The 17,696-nt window shown below is 35.0% G+C and overlaps 1 long non-coding RNA gene across 1 annotated transcript in view; it reads right to left on the reverse strand.

Annotated features, from left to right (window-relative positions):
• The window catches only part of LOC149556017 (uncharacterized), a 34,309-nt gene extending 16,868 nt beyond the window's left edge, over positions 1-17,441 (reverse strand). Inside the window, exon 1 of the long non-coding RNA XR_016364615.1 lies at positions 17,378-17,441. This is a non-coding gene — a long non-coding RNA (uncharacterized LOC149556017). The remainder of the gene's footprint in view (positions 1-17,377) is intronic.
• Positions 17,442-17,696: the final 255 nt, after the last annotated feature.

The following is a 17,696-nucleotide window of genomic DNA, read 5'->3' on the forward strand; positions in this document are numbered from 1 at the left end:
AAGCTAATTCAGAGCACTACAACTTGATGGAGGTTTGGTTCTGGATTTTGATATTTTATTAGGTTTTAAGAGCCTAAAAATCAGATGTTATTTATTTTGAGCATATATTAGGACATAACTTGGGCATAAAGAGTCAGATTTTGGACTTCGAGTAGTCAACAAAAAGCTCTTGGAGAGCTCTACACATTGGTTCAGACTGGGTGCAGGTTTGACATGGTTTATTTGGTGATATATTACTCTAAACAGTTTATAGTATATATTGACTATGATAATATTGTGAGTTCATGGCATTGTATATTTTGGAGATTTAGATTGATGTCATTGTATACCCAGTTCATATTTTAGATTGGTCTCATGATGATATGGTTAATTTGGTTTGGATATGTATGATGATTTGTTGGGTCTATAAGTTGTGTAGTGTTGTAAGCGGTCTATACTTACGTGTTGTATTTATAACTTGGTTATGGGTTGTCTTTGCCCATTGGTCTTTCATTATTGATGCATATTTAGATTGGTGGCTTGAATTTGATTTGTCTATGCCCTAAGTCACATGATTTTCTGATTTTTCTTCATGTAAAAGCAATGAGATGTTGTTACTAGGTATAGTCATGGTGGAGGATTGTGGTTGACTATTTTGTGCTAACAAGTTGGACACATTGAGAGTTAATTGCTTGGTTCATGGATGTGATCATGGTGCTATGGATTTTGGCATGACATGATTAGATATATAGGTACATTCTTGATGTTTATTGGTTGGATTCTTGATTTGGTTATGGTGGTATATCTTCTTGGTTTAGGATAATGGTTATTTGGTTTCCTTTGAGGAGCTCATGATGTGCACTTTGAGTTCTTTAATAGTTTGATGACTCTGTTGATTCTCATGGTTAGAGGATGGTTTTTTCATCATGATGTCATGGATAGCCTGGATACATGGTTTAGTGGGAGGTTGTGATAGTCATGAGGTTATAGTGCAAGGTTATTTCCTAGTTTGATTTGTATCTTCTTGGTTTTGGAAATCTTGTTTTCACTTGGTACTAACATTTTGGTTGTGTGAGTATAGACCTAGAGGATCTGCATGTAGGAGATGGATTTTGTGATGTCATAGGTGACTTGGTACCATAGTTGAGTGAGGGTTGTTGGCATTGATATATTTATTGAGTGTTTTCAGATGTTGGAGGTTTGTCTTAGATCCTATTGTTGCAAAATCATCTTTGACATTTGCATGGTGCACTTGTTATATTCATGGTGTGTGAAGATGGTTAGATCTTAAGGACTCATAGGGTTCTTGGTTATCTTCATAGTGTGTGGAGATGGTTCTTCATAGTATGTGGAGATGGTTTTTCTTCATGGTCTACAGAGGTGGTTGCATCTTGAGGACTCATAGGGTTCTTGGTAAAGGTGTGGTTGATGCTTTCACTTGACATGTTATCTTGGTGTGAGGATGATTTCATTATTATGTCATGGTATACTCTTGATACGTGTTTAGATTTTTTGACATGTTATAGTATGTTCATATGTAGCATGTTATCTCCTTCATTGAGATGGTTAGATCATGTCGTCATGTTTATGTTCTTGAGGCCATTGTTGGAACTTTGACCTTGATCTTGGTTTAGTTTCTTGGTATTGAGTACATTGATCATAAGTTGGATAATTCATGATATTGCTATCTTGCATTTGAAGTTGACATAGATTGATTGGTTACAAGTGCTCATGGATACTTAAAGACAGTGGTGAAGCTGATTTCTCTTGGATTAGAGATGTGTTTGTTGGGATGGTTGATGGTTTCAGTAGGAAGTCCGAGGAGCATTCACGTGATATGGACTTTAGAGGAGATTGTTCTTATATGAGTCTTGGTTGGAGACTTGGATATCCTGATGAGCATTCTCATTCCCCACTCTTGGTCTACTTGAGAGGTATAGCCCATAATTTTTTCTCAAGTGCTTTATATTTATTCTTATCTTTCATGGATATGTATCTTGAGCTATGGTACATGAGTTAGTTCTAGAGGGTTCATTTGAGAGATGGCTTAGTATTGGTTATCTCCATTTACATATGTTGTTATATTGGTTGAGATTGGGAGATGGTTTTATATTGGGGATATTCTTTAATTTAGGAATGGTTTATGAGTTTGATCTTCTTGTGAGAGGCTTACGTCCATTGTTAGTTATATGGTATAGTTTGGATGTTGTTGAGGCTTCTTAGTTGGGGTTTTATGGAGGAGATCATACTTGCATAGTTTACATCTAGAGGTATGTGTAGAAGGACATGATATAGGTTATGATTTGCATGATTTCTCTTTGGTCTTGGTTATCTTCCTGGATGCTTGATTTTTCTTACATTGGATTTGAAATTGGTTAGAGATTGTGATCACTGGTTTGTGCTCATGTATGTCATGTGAGAGATGACATGGTTATTCCTTTATCTCTTTCCTATGTTGGTTGTGGAGAGCTTGGGAAACTGTTAGAGATTTGTTATGAGAGTTATTCTTGCAAGTTATTGGTATGTGTGTTGTGGATGTCCTTGATACCACATGGATTCACTTCTTTGAGATGTTGTGAGTGGACTAGTTATAGATTTGACATTATCTTTTGCAGTGGGAGCTTTATGGTATATATGTGGCAGGTATTGCTCTTGAGGCTTGTGATTGTAGGTTATAGATTGGATATGTTGATGATGTGAGATTTACTTGGTATACCTTTGGAGGTATGGATAGTTGGATGGGTTTGGCACTTGTAGTGGATACTTTAATAACTACGGATACATGTGATTACCTTTGGATTAGGTTTTTGTTCTTGGCATTTAAGTCGGTACAGTTTTTTATGATCTTCTAATGTGACAGGTTGGGTAGCTTTCTCTTTGGATGACTTCTATGTATGTTCAATGGCAATGACATAATAGGAGGTGAGATCATTCATGTTTGAGATGTTAGATACTTTGATTTTGTTGCAGGTACCAAGATGGACTACACAGTGTACTTTGATTCATGATGGTGGATGTGCAGGAAGGGATCGTTCCCTTGTTCATTTATGTGACTACAGATTGACCCTATGCAATGTATACAAGTGGGAGATTTTTGAGATAATGGGTGCTGCACGCATTGCATAATATTATTATATTGTTTAATTTTATTTTATTGTGTAATGTTCCACCTAGATGGACATGCAACATGTAAAAATTCCCATGGGATATACTTGATGAGTTGTATTGTAACATCATGATAATATTTCATGTAATTATTTAATATTAGAGAAAAGAATTAAAATTCCAATATTAAATGTGGGGTTAATGTGTTAGGTAGCACATGGCTTATGTAATACTACTTGGTGGTTTTGTGAGACTTGCTACTATATAAGCAGTCACAAGGGTAGTTGTTGGTGTGACAAGATAGAAGGCAAAAAGGAAAGAGTCAAGTGGGACAAGGCTTGACAGGTTAGCTAAAGGAGCATTTGTGAAGGTTAGAAGCATGGCATGGGATGTGTAGATTCATACTTGTTCACATGGTTTGCTCACTTGTGGCTATGGCTTTGAAGGCTTCCATGGTTGTATTACAATGATAATTTTTCTGAATAATATATAGTGATGGATGCTTTTGGAGGCTGGGTTTTTCCCTCAATGAGGGTTTCCTAGGGTATATCTTATGTCACATTTTTGTGGGTATGTTGTCAATTCTCTTGCATGTTTATTTTAGATCTATTATGGACTATGTGGAAATAGTTATATTCTTTCTTGCAAGTTTCCTTACTCTTCCTTGCCTAATAAAGAAACATACAAGCTTACTCTAGATCAGAACTTAGAAGTGGGAAGATAAGTCCAAGAATTGATGGATCAAGGTTTGATACAAAAAATCATAAGACCATGTGCACTTCCTATTGTTTTGGCAATTACGAAATGGAGGAAATAGAGATTATGTACAGACTCAAGAGCCATAAATAGGATCACAATCAAGTATAGGTTTCCCATATCTAGAATTGAGGATCTCATGGATTTTCTTGGAGGATCTAAATATTTCACTAAGTTGGACTTGAAGAGTGGTTATCACCAAATACGGATAAAGGAGGGAGATGAATGGACAACAACATTTAAGACTACCGATAGTCTTTATGAGTGGTTTGTGATGTCATGTGGTCTTTCCAACGCTCCTAGCACATTCATGAGGCTCGTGAATGAAGTGCTTAAGGACTTCATAGGAATATTTTTAGTTTTATATCTAGATGATATACTTATTTTTAGCAAGACTATAGAGGAGCATGTCAAGCATGTTGAGGTAGTTTTGAAAAGACCTCATGAAGAGAAGCTAGCCATTAACCTTGAGAAGTGTGATTTCTTCAAGCAATAACTTGTGTACCTAGGATTTGTGGTGTCTCAAGGCACATTACAAATGGACAAGGAGAAGGTTGTTGCTATACTAGATTGGCCAACACCTACCACACCTACTAAGGTAAGAAGTTTCCATGGTTTGTCTTAATTCTATAGGAAATTCATTAGGAGTTTTAGTGGTATTTGTGCACCTTTTCTAGATACTATAAAGCATGGAGTCAATTCTAAGTTTAAGTGGACCTTAGAAGTTGAAAAGTTATTTGAAATGTTGAAGAAACAAGTAGCTACTCAACCTATCCTACAATTGCCTAGTTTTGAGAAATTGTTCACCTTAGAATGTGATGCAATTGGCTTAGCAATAGGTGGTGTTTTGAGTCAAGAAGGTAGACTAGTGGCTTTTTATAGTGAGAAGCTTAATGAGGCCAAGAAGAAGTATTCATCCTATAACTTAGAGCTCTATGTCTTAGTCTTGTGTCTTAAGAAGTGGAGACACTATTTGTTGCCCAAAGAATTTGTTGTGCTTACATATAATCAAGATCTTACCTACATCAACACTCAAGAGAAGTTGAGTAACATACACTTGAAGTGGATGGAGTATGTGTAGGCCTTTACCTTTACAATCAAGCACAAGAAGGGGCAATTGAACAAGGTGGCATATGCACTAAGCAGGAGGATTATGACAGTCCAAGAGATTCAACTCCAAAGCATTGAAATAGAGAGTTTTTAGAACCTTTACAAAGAAGATGAGGACTTTGCTGAAGCCTACAAGGTATGCTATGATTTTGAGAATCATTTTCAAATAAAATTTTCAACATATACCTTGCAAAATGGGTTGATATTCAAGGGTAATCAGTTGTGTGTTCCAAGGGATTCCATGAGAGAGAATCTAATATAAGAGAAGCATAATGGCAGCCTAAGTGGTCATTTTGGCATCAACAAAACCATAGAGTTGGTGCAAAGGTTCTATTATTGGCCAAAGTTTGCAAGGGATGTAACCAAGTATGTGGAGCAATGCATGGTATGCATGAAAGCCAAAGGAGGATTGAGCAATGCAAATCTACATCAGCCTTTATCAATTCCAAATAGGCCATGCAATTGTGTAACTATGGGCTTTATTGTTGGTTTGCCAAAAAATATGCAAGGATATGATAGCATCTATGTTGTTGTTGATAGATTCAACAAAATAGGGCATTTCATTCGAAGTAGGACAACTAATATTGTCCATCTATTTTTCAAGGAGGTTGTATGGATTCATGGACTTCCATTGAACATTGTGTCAGATAGGGATGTTAAATTTATGAGCCATTTTTTGAAAACCTTGTGGAAAAAGCCTGGTACAAACATGTCATTTGGTTCAGCTTACCATCCCCAAACTGATGGTCAAATTGAAGTGGTTAATAGGACATTAGGGAACCTTGTAAGGTTCCTAACTAAGGAATATGGTCAAAGTTGGGATGTTATTATTTCACAAGGAGAATATGCCTACAATGATTGCAGGAATAGGACCATTAGAAAAAGTCCTTTTGACAGAGTTTATGGAATGCATCCAAGGGGTGTATGTGAATTGAGATATCTTGGTGCTATGGATCATAGAAGTGGTCAAGCTGAAGACTTTCTTCAAACCATGAAGGAGATTCAAGAACAAGTCAAGAAGACCATCCAATATAGCACTCAAAAGCTCAAGGCCAAAGTGGATGAAAAGAGGAAGGATATTCAGTTTATTGTTGGGGACTATGTAATGGTCCACTTGAATAAAGCAAGGCTTCAAAAATGTGTTCCTATGAAGCTACAAATGAAAAGGGTAGGGCCTTGCAAAATTTTGGCTAAGTATGGAAAAAATGCCTATAAGGTAGATTTACCATCAAATCTAGGCATATCCCCTACTTTTAATGTACAAGACTTGGTGGCTTTCAAGGTCACATTACCTTAGGTCAGTCCAGGTGTTCAAGAGGACCTTAAACCTGCTACAATATCTCATATCAGCATGTTGGAAGTAGAGAAAGTGTTAGACTCAAGGGGGAAGACATCTACAAGGCACAAGGTGTATATGGAGCATCTCATCCAATGGAAATGCAAGCCAATTTTAGAGGCTACTTCAATTGCTGAGATAGAGTTCAAGAAGGTTAGAATACCCTTGGACATGTTGCCCTTAGGTGGGACTTAGTTTTTTTGATGGGGGGGAGTATGGTGCAGGAGCACCTAGGTAGGCTAAGGGTAGACCTAGGGCTTCTTTGATGTTTTTGGCTTGTAGTGATGCTAGCCACATCAGTAGTTCAATAAGGGGACCCACTTGGTCCTAAGGTGAGGTTAAATAGGTTAGAAGAGTTCCATAATGCAATATTGCTCTTAATTGCTCAAAAAGTACTCATTTGGCTCAATAGAGAATTTTTGGGTTTTGAGGGTTAAATAGAGAAAGAAATTGTTTTAAGGTCCTTATTAGGTGTCTTGGATCTATCTTATTCCTTTTGGGAAGTTTGGTAGCAAGGGGAGCAAGTTTGGGTAAAAAATTTACAAAATTGCAAAATTTCTCATTTCTTGCAAAGTTGTCATTGACAACTTTTGCAACTTTTATGCAAAAAGAGCAACTTCTTTGTGGGAGTTTTTTCAACCACTTATAGTTGGAATGATATTTACAAGCCTATTTTAAGTTCAGTCTCAACCTTTCCAAGGGGTTGAAGAAGTAAGTTAATGCATTGTACTGAATGTGAAAATAACAAGTAAATGGCAATTTTGTTTTTTCAGTATTCTTAGCATGAAAGTGGGTTGACTCTACAAATATTTGGGTTGGAATAGCTAGGATGGTTGTTTTAAGATTCTATACTTAGTTGTTTTTCCTTTTTAGCAAGCTCTGTGTTGTTAAGTAAATTTTTTTGTGAATCAACAGTTTGCTATTCTAAATAGAGTAGTATGTGGAAAATGGAGTCTTAGGGCCACTTCCCACTTTATACATGGTACAATCTCTTGGGATTTGGAACTAGATTCCTTTTACATTATTTATAGAGAAGGAGAGCCCATGGGAAGCATAGCAAGAATTTTTAGTGTGATGCCCTAGGTAAGCAAACCATGTTTGGTTAGGGACCATAGATCTGAAAAAGAGCATTTGGAGTGGATTGAGAGTACAGAGACATTAATCCAGGTAAGTGGTGAGTGAGAAGATGGTGAGGGATAACCTTAATCCAAAGGAGGAGTCTTGATAAGGACTTTAAGGAAGTTTTTAACCAAAACAACACCAAAACCCTTGAAAACCTCAAAATAAGCCTAAATTTGTGCTTGTGTTGTACGGACAAGTTGAGGGCTTAAGAATTCCAAAATCTTTAAATACTCTTAAAAAGGTATCCAAAAAGGTGAATTTTTTTAAGTCATTGTTAAGGGATTTTTCAAATATCTCGATTTTAGTGCATTTGGAGGGCTAATTCTTATAGCCTTTTTTTAAGCATCTAAGTACAAATTGACCTGTGGATTGCAACTCGAATAGGGATTTGTACCTTTTTTGGCTTTAGTATGTTGATGAGTAACCGAGGGCATGCCTAGGTATCCATTTCCTCATGTGGGAGATTGAATCAACATTGGGTTTATATTTCTTATTTGTGAAGTTATGAGCAAGTTTGTACTAACTAGTTGAAGAAGTAGGGTTTCTTTGATAGTATCCTCAGGGGCATAGGGTGTGATAGAAACCCTATTTGGTTAGATGCAAGACCTAAGAAGACCCTAGAGAGCTTAGGGTTTGATAGCAAGATTTGTTGTCACATTACTTGGCCTCAACCCATTAAGATACCATGCAACTTTCTCTTTATCACCTTTAGCATGGCTAGTTCTAATGAGAACTCAATAGAACTCCTTAGTATACTCCTTAATAGATCTTCCCGCTTGCTTCAACCCTTACATTTTCTTTAGTTGGTCAAGCTCATAATCCATGAGAATGAATTATTGCTTCAATTTAGCTATCATCTAATCCCATCTGGTGCTTTTGTCCTTCCTCTTTTATTTTGCTCCAATTGAATCTCCTACCACCAAATCTTCGCATGTCCCTTTAGTTTCTCCTTCGCAAACTTGACCCTATCAAGATCCTCAATATCTTATTCCTCTAATGTATTGATCCAATTGATCGACTCCTTCGGGTTAAGATTTCCCAAAAATAAGAGAATCTCAAACTTAGGTCTTTTTCCAATCTAGGAGATGACTTTGAAAAGTGTTTCTTCTTTTGGGTTCAAAACCCCCTCTACTTTAGCATTTTCCTTTTCTTCCTCCTCATCCTCACTTTCATCTCTTACAAAAAAATTTATTCCTCTGGGAATTTGTTCCTCCAATGCTTGCATCTATCTCTATAGGGATCTAAAACCCTTAGTTTTAACACTTATGACCCTTCCACCATGCTCTCTCCATGGAGGCATTTTTTTGCTTCCATTAAAACCCTAGTGCAAAGACTACCTCAAAATCGGTAATCTATTTGCATGCTCAGCCCAAACTATAGTCATGGTGCAACTACCTCATAGTCGATGATCTATTTACACACTCAGGAACTCCTTCTCTGATACCACTTGATGAAGGGTGCTCCTCTTAATACTACAAACACACTACAATAATAAAGAAATGACAACAATTTATGAGAAAAAATTATGGGCTTATTATTGCTGCAAATGCAAAATTTTATAATTTTGAAATACAATATGCAAATCAACATGGGCACCTTCATTACAATAATTTGCAACAAATAGTTGCAAACTATCACCTCAAGTTGTCCTAGAAAATGTATGGGCATTCCTTCTATGGACATTTTTACACCACTCGGGAAGTTTCTAGACATCAAACCCTAACCCTTGAGATTGACTAACTCTAAAATTACATATAGAGTCATTATAATTTTCCTTTGACTCGTATTTTGAAAATTTTGGTTGGCCCAACTTCAGAAGGCCATAACTTTCAAATTGTTGCTCCAATTGGCTATGATAACCACTTTTCAGAATCTACAGCTTCTGATCTATGGGGCTTGATTTGCGCATGCTCCGTTCAACCAATTTTGGAGCCCATTTAGGGCCTCTAAGGTCTTCAAATCTAGGCTAAAATATTTTATACCAAAATTGCACACCAAAAATTGACAATAACTCCACGAATATTCATGATATGGCATTGATTCTTAACTAAGGCAGATATATCCAAGATGAACATATTGTTGTCTAGTGTGGAGTTTGATTAGTCCCCAAGTGGGAGATTGTTAGCTTGTGGTGACTGATCAGGGAAGTACTGTACATACTTCATAAATGTTTTGGGGTTAAATTTTTGGGTCGTGGTTGATGTTGTGGCCGATGTATGGCTGACATATGGCCAACATGTTGCAGCCCTAAAGCAGCATAAAAATACTTGTATAAAAGGGCTTAGGGGTAGGGATTATTTCATTGTGGTGATGCAAAATTAGTTCTTGTGGTAATATTGAGTTGTAAGGGATTACAGATTGTAATCAAGTTGTAATCATTGGATCGTAATAATATCAGACTTACTGTTTGGTGGATGTAGCCCAGGAATTAGGTGAACCACACTAAATCTTGGTGTCTTGTATTCTTTTCTATGTGATCTATTATATTTTGTTATTTGTTATATTTGCATGTAATTGTTATTTTTGTTCATGGTTTAATCTTAACAAGTGGTATTAGAGCGAGATTATTTTTTTAGTTATCCTCTGGAGGAAAGACTCATGGTTGAGTGGGAGTCTCACAGTCGAGTGGGAGTGATGTTAGACAAGGGTAAGTTGAGAGTTGATAGGTTTAATGGGCAAAACTTTCAGTTATGGAAGATGCAAAAGGAAGATTATCTTTATCAAAAGGATTTATGGAAGCTGTTGGAAGGCAAAACCAAGAATCAAGGATCTATGTCAAATGATGACTGGAATCTTTTGGACAGAAAGGCACTTGGAAGCATTTGATTATGCCTGGCACCATCAATGGCATTTAATATTACAAAAGTGAAGATGATGGAAGAGTTGATGCAAACCCTAGCGAAACTGTATGAAAAGCCCTCTGCTTCAAACAAGGTGTTTCTCATGAAGCATTTATTTAATATGAAAATGGCAGAAGTTGGATCTATTGTGGATCATTTAAATGAGTTTAATACTATTACTAGTCAGTTATCTTTTATGGTTGTCAATTTTGATGAAGAAATTAGGGCTCTCTTGATTTTGTGTTCTTTGCCTGAAAGTTGAAATGGCTTGGTAATGGTTGTGAGCAATTTAGTTCCTGGATTTGGTACCCTAAAATATGATGATGTGATCAGTGTTATTTTGAGTGAGGAAACTCATAGGAAAACCTTAGGTGGATCTACATCAAGAAGTGCTTTGAACAAACAAGAATGACTGAGAGAGGAAGTAAGTCTAGAAATCATGGGAAATCAAGAGGAAAGTCAAAGGGGAGGAGTTCTCAATCCCAAGGATCGGACGACTACTGGTACTATGGGAAGCCAGGGCATAAAAAGAAATATTGTTTTACTTGAAATAAAAATGAAGGAGATAAACCAGATGGAGACAAGGAGGCAAATGTGGTAAGTAACAAATCCGAAGAGGATGATTTGTTTCTATCTTTAGAAAGTGTTGATGATTCATGGGTTTTAGATTCTGGTGCTTCATTTTATGCTACACCTCAAAGAGGTTATTTCATTGATTATGTCCAAGGGGGTTTTGGTCTTGTTTATTTGGGGGATAATGAACCTTATTAGATTGTTGGAAAGGGAAAAGTTAAGATTAAGTTGTAGAATGGGAATCGTTGGCTCCTACATGAGGTAAGACATGTTCCACGGTAGAGTAGGAATTTAATTTCAACAGGGCAACTCGGTGATGAGGGTTGTGTAGTTACTTTTAATGATAAAAATTGGAAGGTTTCAAAAGGTTCCCTTGTATTAAAAAAAGGCATGAAAGTAGGTACCTTATATCTTTGTACAAGCCATATTGTTCCTTCTAGTTTAATTGTTTTAGAGAAAAATGAATGTTTAGGAATAGTTATTACAGTTGAGTAGGGAGAACAAATAGCTACTATAAATTTTGATACAGTGTTGTGGCATAATAGACTTTAGCACATGAGTAAGAAAGATATGAAATTACTTCATTCAAAGAATGTTTTACCAGGTCTAAAATGTGTTAATATGAATTTTTGAAAGTTGTGTGTATGAAAAACAAAAGAGAGTGAGTTTTGTGAAGACTAGGAAGGAAAACAAAAAGGAGAAATTAGAGTTTGTGCATACTGATGTATGGGGACCGACTCAGGTATCTTCCCTTGGTGGCTCTCATTATTATGTTACATTTATTTATGATGCAAGTATAAGAGTATGGGTTTATTTCCTTAGATAGAAATCTAATGTATTTCAAACTTTTAAGAAATGGAAATGCTTGGTTGAAAATGAGACTATTAAGAAATTAAAATGTCTCAGATCTGATAATGGTGGTGACCATTGCAGCCATGAATTTGAAGATTATTGCTCCACAAATGGAATTCATAGACATCAAACAATTCGAAGGACTCTGCAGGAAAATGGAGTGGCTGAAAGCATTAACAACACTATAATGGAGCGTGCAAGGAGCATGAGGTTGCATGCTAGGTTGCCCTTACACATGTGGGTGGAGGTTGTCAATACTGGTGTATATTTGATTAATAGAGGTCCCTTTACTCCTTTGGGTTGTGGTATTCTAGAGGAAGCATGGACTGGTAAGAAGGTGAGTTATTCTTTTCTCAAAACCTTCGGTTGTGAAGCATTTGCTCACATAGATTCTGAAAATAGAACCAAGTTGGAAGCTAAGTCAAAGAAATGTGTATTTGTTGGATATGACGTCAATGAATTTGGTTATAGGCTTTTGGATTTTGAAAATCATAAAATTGTAAGAAGCAGGGATGTCATATTCAATGAGAAAGTGTTGTACAAAGATCTGTTGCAGCACCACGAGAAGAAAGAAGATGATTATGTAGTGTTGGATGATACTCCAAAAGATGATGTTCTAGCCATTCTTCATGATGTGCAACAACTGCAACAACAAATACCACACACACCAGTGAATGTTAGATGGTCAAAAAGGAAAATTAGACCTCCAAAAAGATTTTCTCCCTCTTTGTATTCAATTTTATTTACTGATGTTGGTGAAGCTGAATGTTATGATAAAGTAGTGCAGGTGGAAACTAAGATTCAGTGGGAGTCTACAATGAAAGATGAAATGAACTCTTTGCTGAAGAATAAAACATGAGATTTATGCAAGTTACCTGCATGTAAAAGAGCTTTACAAAATAAGTGGGTTTACAAGTTAAAATAAGATGATGGAGGTAAGAAAAGATTTAAAGCTAGGTTAGTTGTAAATTTGCACAGAAAAAGGGCATTGATTTTGATGAGATATTTTCTCTTGTTGTTAAAAATGACTTCTATTCATATTGTTTTAAGTATTGTGGGTACTAAAGATTTGCATTTAGAACAGCTTGATGTTAAAATTGCCTTCCTTCATGATGATTTGGATGAAGAGATATATATGGCTCATCCATGGGAATTTGAGGTCAAAGGTATGGAGAACTTAGTGTACAAATTGAAGAAAATTTTATATGGCTTAAAGCAAGCACCTCTGTAATGGTATTTGAAATTTGATAGTTTATGCATGAGCATGGATACAATAGGTGTCATTCATATCATTATGCTTATTTTAAGAGGTTGGATGATGATACCTACATTATTTTATATTTATATGTTGATGATATGCTTGTAGCTAGGTCTAACATGGATTATATTAGGGAGCTAAAACTCCAGTTAGCACATGCATTTTTTATGAAGAATTTGGGGGCAGAAAAAGAAATCCTTGGTGTGAAGATTTGCAGAGATAGGAAGAACAAAAAATTGATGCTATCTCAGGCTAATTATGTTGAGAAGGTGTTGCAACATTTCTCTATGGAGAGTACTAAAGCTGTCAACACACCTTTACCTGGTCATTTGAAGTTGACTAAGGAGATGTATCCCAAGACACAAGAAGAAGAGGATAAGATGTCCAAGGTACCCTATGCTTTAGTTGTAGGAAGTGTAATGTATGCTATGGTATGTACAAGGCCAGATATTGCACATGCAGTGGGAGTCATTAGCAGGTATATAGTCATCCACAAATTGAGCATTGGAATGCAGTCAAGTGGATTCTCATATATTTGAGAGGAACATCCAATAAGTGTTTACACTTTGGGGGCTCTACTACTGATTTATAGGGCTATGTTGACTCAGATTGGGCACGGGATATTGATACTAGGTGGAGTACTACAGGTTATGTCTTTACTATTGGTGGGGCAACTGTGAGTTGGATTTCTAGGTTACATAAGGTTAATGTTTTATCCACTATAGAGGTAGAGTATGTTGCTGCTATAGAGGCAACCAAGGAGATGATATGGCTTCAATTCTTCTTGGAAGAATTGGGACACCCTTAGAAGGATAATTATTTGTTTACAGATAATTAAAGTGTCATTCATCTTGCGAAGAATTTAGCTCTACATTCAAATACCAAACACATACAGTTGTGGTACCATTTCATTCGGTCAATTTTGGAGGATAGATAGTTAAAGCTGGACAAGATACATACATATGACAATCCAATAGATATGTTTACAAAGGTAGTAACAAGGGAGAAGTTGAACTCCTCTTCAGCTTTGATTGGTCTTCTAGACTGAACATGAATACATGAACAACAAAGTCCAGGGTGGTTTGATCCAGTGGGAGCCCCATGTGGTAGTGGTATTGCTACAGGATCAGTCTCCAAGTGGGATATTGTTGTCCAGTGTGGAGTCTGATCAGTCCCCAAGTGGGAGATTGTTAGTTTGTGGTGATTGATCAGGGAAGTATCTATACATCATAAATTCTTTGGGGTTCTGGGTAGCGCCCCAAAAAAATTTGTTGGGTCATGGCTAACATTGTGGCTGACGTATGGTTGACATATGGCCGACATGTTGTAACCTTAAAGCGGCATAAAAATACTTGTATAAGAAGGCTTAGGGTTAGGGATTGTTTCATTATGGTGATGTGAAATTGGTTCTTGTGGCGGCATTGAGCTATAAGGGATTACGGATTGTAATAAGTTGTAATCACTAGATCATAATAATATCAAACTTGTTATTTGGTGGATGTAGCCCAGGGATTGGGTGAACCATGTTAAATCTCGGTGTCTTGTGTTCTTTTCTATGTGATCTATTATATTCTGTTATTGGTTATATTTGCATGTAATTGTTATTTATATTTCTGGTTTAATCCTAACACATATGCCTCTAAAATTAGGACATTTTGAGCTCATATGCCCGACTTACTTAGTAGAAAGCCTCCATAAACAATAACTCTGCACTGAGACAACTCTTATTCAAGAAAAAAAAAGGAAATATCTTACACCTAGGATGCTCCTGCATCATTTCCCCTAGGAGGGAACCCTCTGGGCTTTGAATAGAAATATTGAGATTGTCCATGATGGTGTGATAGATGTCCACATGAAGGTGTTTTCCATTTATTCTACATGATACCAATTTGACGACATAGAGTTGAAACCACAAGTTAGTGAGGGGTTTGACCATTAACTACCATCTTGAAAAGTTCCAAGTGAGACATGATGGTTGTTTAGTGCAATTCCAACTTATACTATCTTGTCAACTAATAAATGTTTAGTGTATAGATTTATTCATCTTTAGGAAAGGTTATATGTAAAATAGTAATTATTTTTCAATCATGTAAAAATAGATTAGGTGTATAAATATATCTAATGTCTTGTGTATGTGTTGTTTAAATATATGTGTGTTTTAAAAAATATATGCTGGTAATAAATACAATTTGACTGATCATAATAAGTATAAATACTATATATTTCCAATAGAAATATTAGGAAAAATAAATTTGTAATGGACTCTAATAGTCCAAACAATTTGTGAAACAAATTCTCTTACTATTGTATGAATCATTCAAATTTTATAAATGTGATATTTTTTCCCCCAATTTTCAATTTTATATATTAAATGTGTATTAGGTAGTGCAATTTATATTACTAGCATTAGTACTAAAAGGTACAAGGGTTTACACTCATAGGAAATTATATAAAAATTTATCTATTAAATAGAATAGTTTGATACGTGCATAGACGTTACATAATTAATTAAATTTAAAATATTTATGTTGAAGCTAGTGTTTTTTATACAATTTTAAAATAGATAAACATTTATCTTAAAGAATCTATTGACCATGAAATAAAAGGGGTTTTACATATTTGAAAAAAAAAAACATTTGAGGGCCAAATATTTTTTATTCTAATTATTCATGGCAAGACTTGAGATTTCACTAATTGTATACATTTGTCCAATGATTGGAGTCGTTATTAACTTCATGGGAACTTAACATTTCCAACATATATTGTTTGATGTTCACGCATAATTTCTTTTGGTTATAGACCTCTAATGTTAGAATGAGGGGGAACAAATGAAGATTAAAAATTAATGACCTACAAAAGTAGTTCAAACATCAAGGAATATAAGAAAATATAAAATTTATTTGGATCCAATTTTACAAAGGTGTGATAGATTGATTCCCCTTCTTCCTTGGAATTTGGTTAAAATAAAATCTACATGACATATATGTTAAAATCCATTACCACTATAAAATTGTATCTATACAAAAATAATCTTTTTTGGGTTCAAACTGCAAGCAATATAAAAATTTATATAAGTTAAGAGAATTATTGTTTGCTAGAGTGGCTAAAACCATATGGATATAGTTTTGTCGCTCAAGTCAAGAGTAAGAAAGAGCATGTAAGAGCTCAACTAGGACTTTTATTTGTAGATAAGAAGTTTTCTCTTTTACTTACATTACAAACTAGAACAAAAAATAAAAAATTAATCTCTCCATTGGATAAATCAATCTATAAGAGCTAAACTATTGTGCTTAGTAATTTGGATTATAGTCATTGTTTTGTTGTCAAAATGAGTTGGAGTTTTCCATTAGTTTTCCTATATCTGGATTCTTGTTATATGATCATAGACATGACAATTGTTGTTCTATCTGAAAAAAATTGAATTATTCTTTGTTAGAGTTGGTAAAACCATGTTGGGTTTAGATGTTTGTTTAGTTGCAAAGGTTGAGTTAGGGTTAAAGGACAATGGTGAAATATGGTGACCAAATTCTTGTTTTGTCTAATTTTGTGATTTAAATGTGATGTTAGTTTTTCTTTTAAAGTGCTCATTAGAATTGATTAGTTGTTAAAATTGTTTGTGCTTTATAGTGTGGATTTTCATCCTATTGTCAAAATAGGTTAGCATTCATTGTTAGTTTTGCTATGTGATTTTTTGTTATATGATCAAAAGCACTAAAAAATGTTTTTTTTTGGAAGAAAAATTGAATTATATTCTTTGTTAGAGTAGCTCAAACCATATGGGTTTTAGACATTTGTTCAGTTGCAAGGGTTGAGTAAGAGCCAAAGGATAGTATTGAGACATGATGATTACTTTGTTTGTTTTGTCTAATTTTCTAAAAATAGTGATGGAGGAATGCAAGAGCTTGACAAATGCTTTTGTTCATCTGATATAATTTTTACATTACAAGCTATAGCATAAATGCAAAAATTTATCTCTCAATTAGACAAATTAATGGGCAAGAGCTCAACCATAAACATTAGTTTCATGCCTATAGAACCAGCCAATAAAATTTTGAAAAATAAAATAAAAATTCAGTTGAATGAATATATAAAACCTATGTAATTTTAGTCATCCTAACGAAGGCTAATTGACAATGTTCTTCTCATTCTTGCTTGACAACAATGTTAAGTAACAAATAACACAAATTATTAAAAATTATCATTACAATGAAAAATTCCAAACTATTTTAAAGATAAAGCATTGATGAGAAAATCTACAACCAAACAAATGAATTAAATAAAAGGCAATCAAAATGACTTAAATTCTAAACTCTGTATTTCAATTACGAATTTTCTTAATTTTAATATGAAAAATTGAAAGAAAAATAAATTTTAACATAAGTTGAATTCATAATGTGTTTATATAGTAGGGAATGGAAAAGAAAATTCAAAATCTAGATCACTCACCAAAGTCCTAGTGATGGAGCACTCCGCTACACATTGAAATCAAGAAGCCTCTGCCTATAAATCTGAGAAGTATAGCCTAGTGAGTTAGGGTGCAAACTCAAGATCTATGCCTTCAAGGGTTAGTTTTTGTTTAATTCCAAAATAATATATAAATAGGAGATGTCTAAATCTAGAAACAAAATGTGATCTATGAAAGTATATGCGGAAAAAAGGGATAGGAATGTGTGCACCTAGAAATGAGTGAAGGATATGGCACTTTGAGATTGATTTTCCTAACTGTTGGAGTCCCAAATTCCTTTGATTTTAAAATTTGACAATC

Source organism: Cupressus sempervirens, chromosome 5 (assembly GCF_028749045.1).
Source record: "Cupressus sempervirens isolate cs-2001-9-10 chromosome 5, ASM2874904v1, whole genome shotgun sequence".
Classification (NCBI taxonomy): Eukaryota; Viridiplantae; Streptophyta; class Pinopsida; order Cupressales; family Cupressaceae; genus Cupressus; species Cupressus sempervirens.